General features: G+C 35.2%; 1 long non-coding RNA gene across 1 annotated transcript; it reads right to left on the bottom strand.

Moving 5' to 3' along the window:
* Window positions 1-644: 644 nt before the first annotated feature.
* LOC147475912 (uncharacterized) lies at window positions 645-1,130 on the bottom strand. Its single transcript, XR_015207578.1, has 3 exons — window positions 1,066-1,130; window positions 918-977; window positions 645-826 (listed from the first exon to the last, which is right to left on the bottom strand). It is a non-coding gene; the product is annotated as an uncharacterized LOC147475912 (long non-coding RNA).
* Between the last annotated feature and the right edge of the window lie 6,965 nt (window positions 1,131-8,095).

Genomic DNA, 8,095 nt, shown 5'->3' with positions numbered 1-8,095 from the left:
TTTCTTCATTTTTTTTGTAGGAAAAAAATCGCCTGCCTAAGGCATAACCCCACATGGAACCAACTGGAACTTGTTAACCTACTTTCAATCACATTGAACTCATCAATACCAAGAACTTGTAAAAGAACCTCACTGTTAGAGGTAGTTCTCACACATGATTGTGTTGGAACTCGGAACAGAGTTAGTAGGTTCACTAAGTACTTCATAGAGTCTGTATAGGAGCTTGAAGACAATTGAGTGTGTTTATCATGCTTATTTATATTATCAGTATTAATACTTGCAATTAAAACACTCACAATATTTCATGGGAACCACAAAAGCTTACTAATACCCAAACTAATCATAATATTTTCAAAACAAACTTTGTGTTGAAGATTACATAATATAGGATTAGTGAACATACATTAAAAATATTTCCTCATAGTATACCTAACTGCACACTTAAAAAAGTTACCTTTCCACGAGTATCATGTGACATAACATTTGGACACCATGTTTCCCTCCTCTTACCCTACAACAAGAAAAAGGAACGGAGTTGGGGAAAATAATGAAGGTAAATAACTAAATAAGAACGAGACACGACAATGCAAATCAAAGGAAGAAGAAAAGGAAAGAAAATGAAAGGTATTGCTATCAGTCGCCATTCTCATTAAAACCCAGAAACCTTTTTATGTGTAAAGCGATTTTCATCTACACTTGAGTTCAACACCATTGAGCTTAAATTTTCAATTTTCTTGGCCTACTCTTGTAACCTTCTCTCTCTAAGGGCTTGAGCTTTCTTTTCCTCCTGCAACTCCAAAGCTATTCGCTCTCACTCCAGTTCACTCTACATTCAAAATATAGGAAGGAACTTCTAAGAGTTAACCAACATAATTCTTGGAAAAAAAAAAATACAGTGGACCAGAACATAATAGAACCTATAACAATGTGTTCCACAAGTTGAGAATCTCCTCTCCAAAATGCTCTGCATGAGAACCCTATACAACGAATTTAAAGTTCACACATAAGCAAATGTTTGGAACTACTACAAAAGAAAGTGAAATGTACCAGAAAAGACAAACCTACAGTCTTGCTCGAAGCTCTTCAATCTCTTTCTTTTGACGCTTCAGCAAAGCTGCATCTGTCAAAATTTGCAAAAGAAAAGAATGATAGGAGTTGTTACCAAAATCACTATAAAATCTCACCACACCAACTCAAGCGCCATGCACATGTTCTATCTCTATTATATTTTGAGAGCGAAATTCATAAGAATAAGAGTTGGAGACTTTAAGAGGTCCCAAAGAAAAGAAGAAAATGCAAACAATGAAAGATAAAGTGCAGAAAGACCTCATTCACACGTGCACAGTTTGTAACACGTAATGCTCTACTTGCAAACTGAAGACTACTTTTTGTTTCATCAACATGAATCTGCAATCACATGGCAAATAGTATAAGCATAGAGTTGGGATGCCCAAATATATTTATCTTACATTATGCAGGGAAACTAGTAAGAACCATAGTAAATTTAGAGAAGACTACCTGTGCAAGGGTTATATTACATATGATTGCAGTGTTTGCATTTCCACCAAGGGAAGGTTGCAAAATGCGCGTCAGCATGTTGTCACGATATGGGACATGTCCCCTACATCAGATGGTAAAGAATGTAAGGAAATAGAAGATAAATCCCAATAAATCTATGTGTTAGAACAACTGAATAAAACCTACCCTTGGCTCTCAACACCTTCACTTAGCTTCTTTATCACAGTCCCAAGTGTCATCAGGCTTTTATTTATATGAGATCCCTCTTTCAAGCGTACTCCTTCAAAGACTAGTCTTAGCAAAGACGCTCACGAACCAGCTAGGTCAACTAAATTCTACAAACAAGATTTATTAGGACTAACAGAATATTGAAAACATGAATAAGTATGTTAAGATGTCCCACATGGGATATGTTAAGCCTTGCATAAAAAAAATATAAGTTCCTGGGCTTCTCCACTTATCACCAACTGGTTTTAAGTTGGATGCCCATCTTTAATAAAGTACATGGACTGGTTCAGAAATTTATTCCGAACGAAATTTAAGAGGATCGTTTTAGTAGATATGTACCATAACTGAAACACAAACAACATCGCAGGAGGTCTTAACATTGTCATCTTCTGTTTTAACCCGGCTCTCAATAATCTGTAGTTTTACCAAATTGGAGAATATAAACAAAATAAGAAGTAGTTAAGTTTGAGAAATTTGGTAAATGCAGTGTGTACAGTACGAACAAAGATATCGTAAATCACGCCATACCATTCAAAAAATTATGTGAGACCTACTACTATAAACATTCATATTAGTCTCGCCAATGTGTCAATGAGCTGCAAAGAGGAATATAGCATCAATAAGTACAACTGTACTACCAATTTGACTGCAAAAAAAAACACACAAAAAACAAATGAGGAAGAGAAAGACGGGGAAGAACAATACATTCTCCAAACTCCATCAAATCAAGAACACGTTGCAGGGTGGCAACAATCTCTTCCTTCAATCCAAAGAACAAATATCCCCCCCTCTGAGGAAGAGTATAATCAATCACCAATGTTAACTATTATTCAAAGATATATGTAATACTAGATTTCATTTACTAAATTAGGAGATAGGTACCTCGAGGTTTTCATGAATCTGTAATTTTCGATGTTCAGGGAGCTAACAAGTCGTTGATCTCCTCATTGTAAATTTCCATGTAGGACATCTTGCAGAAGAAATTCGATCCAACCTGAAATTAAATAAACATCAGTACACTAAATGTTAGTGGTGACACTTCTAAGAAAAACTTATAAGCAAACTTGAACAACCTCTCCCTTATCAAAACTTCAAAGGTGAAGAAAAGTTCCACCCTTGAGACAATTTCAACATACTTGCCACAGAATTCGCCACTAAGAGAAGAACATAGTCATGGACGAATTATTCATGTGAGGATTCACTAATCCTTCACTCAGTTGTAAATTTTCCATTTACTCGTCCATTCAAAAGCTAAGAAACCAAAGCTTAGCCTTTTGAGATACCAAAAAACGTACCAAAAGTATTATACTCCACATAGAGGAAAAGAAGATGGTGATGCTATGTCATTTTAATAAGTTATTTTAGCATCTTACATGCAGAACAGAGAGAATGTCTTAATCCTATATGTGATAGTACTTGCCAATAGGCTATGTGGGAAAAAAAATACGAGAAAATTCATATCATCAGGTTCCAAAGTTTCAAGTGCATGATCTATTATATAATCAATATCTGAAAAATGATTCACATAGGTAATATATATATACAAAAAAAGATAGAGAAACTTTTTTCAGTCTCATATTTGTAATATTGCTACCTCTTGTATAATATCAAACAAATCCCGAATGGCAAGTCGAATAACCCCTGGTTCAACAGCTGACTCACGCATCGTATGTGTTTTCCCACTGTTGGTTTGCCCATAAGAAAAAATAGTGCCTATGAGAAAGCAAGCATGAGATAGCAACCATGAGTAAGCAGGTCTTCATATTGGTGATAGAAAAGCAACAATGAGAAAATACAATCAGCTGAAACATTCCACTTTTGTCCCTCGCATCAACTTGCATACCCTAGGTCTTCATGTTTCTTGGTGATATAAAAAGTATCTAAGGTGGTCTCGGGTTACACAAATCAATGCAATTACATCACCAAGACAACAAGTATTACAAATTTAGTCTATAGTCTCCTACCAAAAGATAAAAGATAGAGAGGGAAACAAGCACATTGCATAACATTGATAAAGCCGGATGATGCAAGGACTAAGGTTTTAAGAATAGTAGGAAACACTAATAATATACATGACTTAATTACTGTATCATTCCGGGATGATCACGGACATTGTTCCCAGGCCATGGTGTTCCATTTTGCATTGTCCAACCCTCCTTGGGAACCTTCTTTGCCATGTCAACCAAACTATTTATCCGAACCTTAAAGCCTCCGTACTCTCTCTGAAAACGAAATGATGCAATCAAACACTTAATTTGAACTTGAATGGTTTCATAACCATCAGTAAAACATAGTTTAAGTAGATAACACTAAGATAAGATCGGACAACACATCCAACTAATTTGTCTAAGGCCAACAACATAATTTCTTCTAACAGGGTGCGTGTGTATCTTGGTGCGGGAACCGAAAGCGGACATACTAGACAAAAATAAACCAAATATGGACAAAAGATTAAAACCTTCATTGCACGTCGTTCTCTCACAAACTTTGGATGGACTTTGTCTTTTAGATAGTCAATCTTCTGAGAAAAGTACCACTCAGGGCCTCGAGGTTCTATATTGAACTTTTTGCAGAATGTAACCCACTTCCTTGCAAATTCAGGGCGTCTCGAGAAAAGAGCTTCAAAAGTAAGCATAGCAGCACCTATGGTACAATAACATCATTCGAAGTAGCACAGAATCCACATTTGTGTAAATGTACATATAGCTGTAATGTGACAAGATAAACATTTCAGGTTCATGAAAATCCATGTTCATACTTTTTTGAAAAGCCTCGACTCCCAAGCAAAGTTTTTATGCGTTTAACAACTTCAGCTCCCTATTGAGCACAAATACAAATGAACAATCAAATAATGCAAACCGTAATTATCAAACTAATTCCTAAAAATTATCAAGTAGTAGTTGGAACTAATGAGTAACAGTATTTGGTTATGACATAAAAGTAAATACAAAAAGAGGTGAAGTAAATACCGTGTTACAGTGATGAGATCATCTGCTTCACTCCCAAACTTTGATATATTTTAAAAAGTGAAAATTTTAATTGCAATACCCTATACTCTTCCCTTTCCCCTCCTCCTTTATCCGGGCTTGGGACCGGCATTGTAAAGCTAGAGACAACTTTACAAAGGCAGAGTTAAAAAGTGTTGGCCTGCAAGAAGCAATAGAGAACAATCAGTATGGATATATGAATAATGATCAATTCTAAAACCTGCAAACGGATCAATAACAAAGCTAAGGATAATAAAGAAAACAGATACATATAGCACCATGTAGAAGAATCTAAACCATTCACCATTCATTGAGTCCAATTCCAACTAACACAACTGCCCAAACACGCATAATTAAAAGGTCTTCAAAATTTAAGTGTTTTCAAACAACAAAAGACTAGCTCTTAAAATTGAGTGCACATCACAACTTAATCTATCGTCTTCAAAGCGTTATTCCCCCTAACAAGTCAGCGCATCCTTTTGAATTGCAACTTCAACAGAAACCTTTGAATAACCCGGCCTAAAGGCTTAGTATGCACTGTAGCTGCTGGATCATCAGTATACCACAATCCTTCTGCCACGACATCTTCAGGAACAAGTCTAAACAACTTGCACTTCACAACTTTGGATTTAGTACCCTATATGAAAACAAAAAGATATACATACATGACTCTAGAAATTCACATGTTAAATGAAATAGCATTTAGCAAGGATAACATACGGAAATTAGATTTTGATTGCTTTGGGCAGATGGACTTTAATGGTCACGTTGAGCCTGATGAGTTGGTCTTTGCATAGATACAAATTTGGATTTAGCCCCACCCTTTACGAAAACATGAAAGGGAAAAAAAAAAGACATGAAATTTTCAAATTTAATGAAATAGGATTTAACATGGAAAACTTACTGAATTTTGATTGCTTGGGGCAGATGGACTTTGGTGGTCACGTCGACCCTCAAGAGATCTTTCAGTAGACACATCTTTCGATTTAGTCCGTCTCTGTACGAATATAAGGAAACAATAATATAAATGTAAATCTAGGAATTTGAAATTAAAAAAAAAAATAGAATCCAACATTGTATACATACAAAATTCAGATTGTGATTGCTTTGGGAAGATGGACTTTGAGGGTTCATTGCCACCTCTAAAGAAGGTTGAACAGATGAATGGTTTGGCTGAAAATAATTTTGATGTTAGTAAATCAAAACAAAAGTATATATGGAATCCCCAAACAAATTTGAATACCTCTTCACTATTCAATAGTTTGGCAACAAGTTTCTTGACAGAAGACATTTCTTCCAATACAACATCATATTTCTCCTGCAATTCACTCATTCTCCCATTGCATTGTTGGATACCATACAAAGTAGATGGAGTAACTCCATATCCCACTCCACGCGCACGCCCATTAGGATCAGGACCTAAAACTTGTGAGAGGGCATCTCCTCTTCAACATTCTATATCACAGTCTATTTCATTCAACTTATCCTATAACAACAACAACAACAACAACAACAACAAGAATAAAAAATATAACTAGAGTCGCATGAAAATCGAATAAGCATGCCTTTTATCTTAGAAAATATTTTATGAACAGTGAAGGACATAATATTTTCTCTTTAGCAAACTCATTTACTGGTTCTCCGTTTTTCCTCTTGTGGCCTGCAACCCATACAGTACCTCTTGTAACAGGCTTACCAATCTTACCCTTTTTACGTCTCTACAGAACAAGGAAATAAAACATTTCACATATATATTATGTACTCTTAAGGGGGAAAATCTTCACAAGTCAAAAATAGATCATTCAATTACCAACTCATCTTCCAATCTTGCATAACCTTTACGACTACAAGTATGGGGCATCTTGTGGTGTTGAACTGCCTTCTTCCCATTTTCCCTTAGTTTCTACAAAAAAATAATATATGAGTCTTGATATGCAAAATGGATTTTATAACCAATATAATGTATGATGAATACCTTGTATCCTTCGCGTGAACAATTTGCAACAAATGCTTTCCAATCAGGTAACTTTACATCAGTTGGACAATGCGCAATTCTAGCTTGGTTAGTATCATATGCATCATAAATTCCTGATCTCAATTTTGTTTTGAACCCATGCCAGAGCTTCCTAATAGACTTAAAAGTTTGTTTTCTAGCACGTTCTGGTGCTACAAAATGTTGTTGTAAAAAGATGCATAAACAAATATTACTATATTTCTTTAATAATATATAACTTGCCATGTAAATAAAGAAATTTACCTTTATAACAGTCCACATTTTGTCCTTAATCTCAGGTGTTACTTTATGCCAAGTAGGATAGCCAATTGGAGTGCGATCCCTTGCTACTTTGCCCAAGTAACTGCTGTATAAGTTCGAATTAGGACCTATAGGTAGACCTTTTTCATTAAAGTCAAGCACAAGTTTTTTTGAGCTTTTTGGATCCAATTGATTCAGTTTTGTTGGCCCCTGGTGTTGGCTGGTTGAGGATCATTGAACCAACCGATGCATTACCTTCTCCTTCGTAGTCATTTTTTCACGGTGGTTTTCCAACCATTCGTCATCTTCCATTTCAGTCATGATTTCCATTTTGTTGCTCACTTGGTAGCTTTTCCATATCCTGATTTTTATTTGGTTGATCCCTTGGCAACCTTTCCACTTGAACTTTCTTACTATAAACTTTATTTGGACTTTTGGAACCTTGTACATGACAAAATAAATTGGTATAATATACTCACAACCACACCTTAATGACACAATCACAACCGAAGCATAATTATTTTTCTAAGTGGAAATTAACAATATACACAAACCTGAATGTGCACGCCCACTTTTCTTAGATGCTTCTACAAGTGCTCTTTTAAACTTTTGAACCTTAGCTCTTGCCGCTTTTTGGTACTAGAAAATCCAAACAAACAGAAGAAAAAAAATTAAAATACTATAAATACAAAGACGAATAAAAAATTGAGAGAGGATCAAAATATCTTACCGGGGTTAGTTCTCTAGTCTTTTCCTTTGTCATTCTTCACATGCATTGAAAAGATTAGAAAATACGTATAGCAAAAAACAAAACAATCATATACATGGCACTTAGATAAAATAAAGTACATAATTTGATCATCACCATAACACAACATGCCTTGCACCATTATAAGAAGCACTCACAAAACAAAATAAAGTCAATAACTAAATAGACAAAAATAAAAACCACATAATAATCAGTCTAAATGGACAAAATGAAAACAAACAGACCCAATTACACTCTATTTTTTTTTTTTTTTTTAGCACCCAAGTTCCCTCACAATCTTGACGCTTATAGACTTCGCCTTCTACGTCACCTTCGATGTCATTAACTAGCTCCACACTT

This window comes from Coptis chinensis, chromosome 9 (genome assembly GCF_015680905.1).
Source record: "Coptis chinensis isolate HL-2020 chromosome 9, ASM1568090v1, whole genome shotgun sequence".
NCBI lineage: Eukaryota > Viridiplantae > Streptophyta > Magnoliopsida > Ranunculales > Ranunculaceae > Coptis > Coptis chinensis.
The sequence above is the reverse complement of the archived record's forward strand: the minus strand, read 5'-3'. Positions and strand labels throughout refer to the sequence as shown.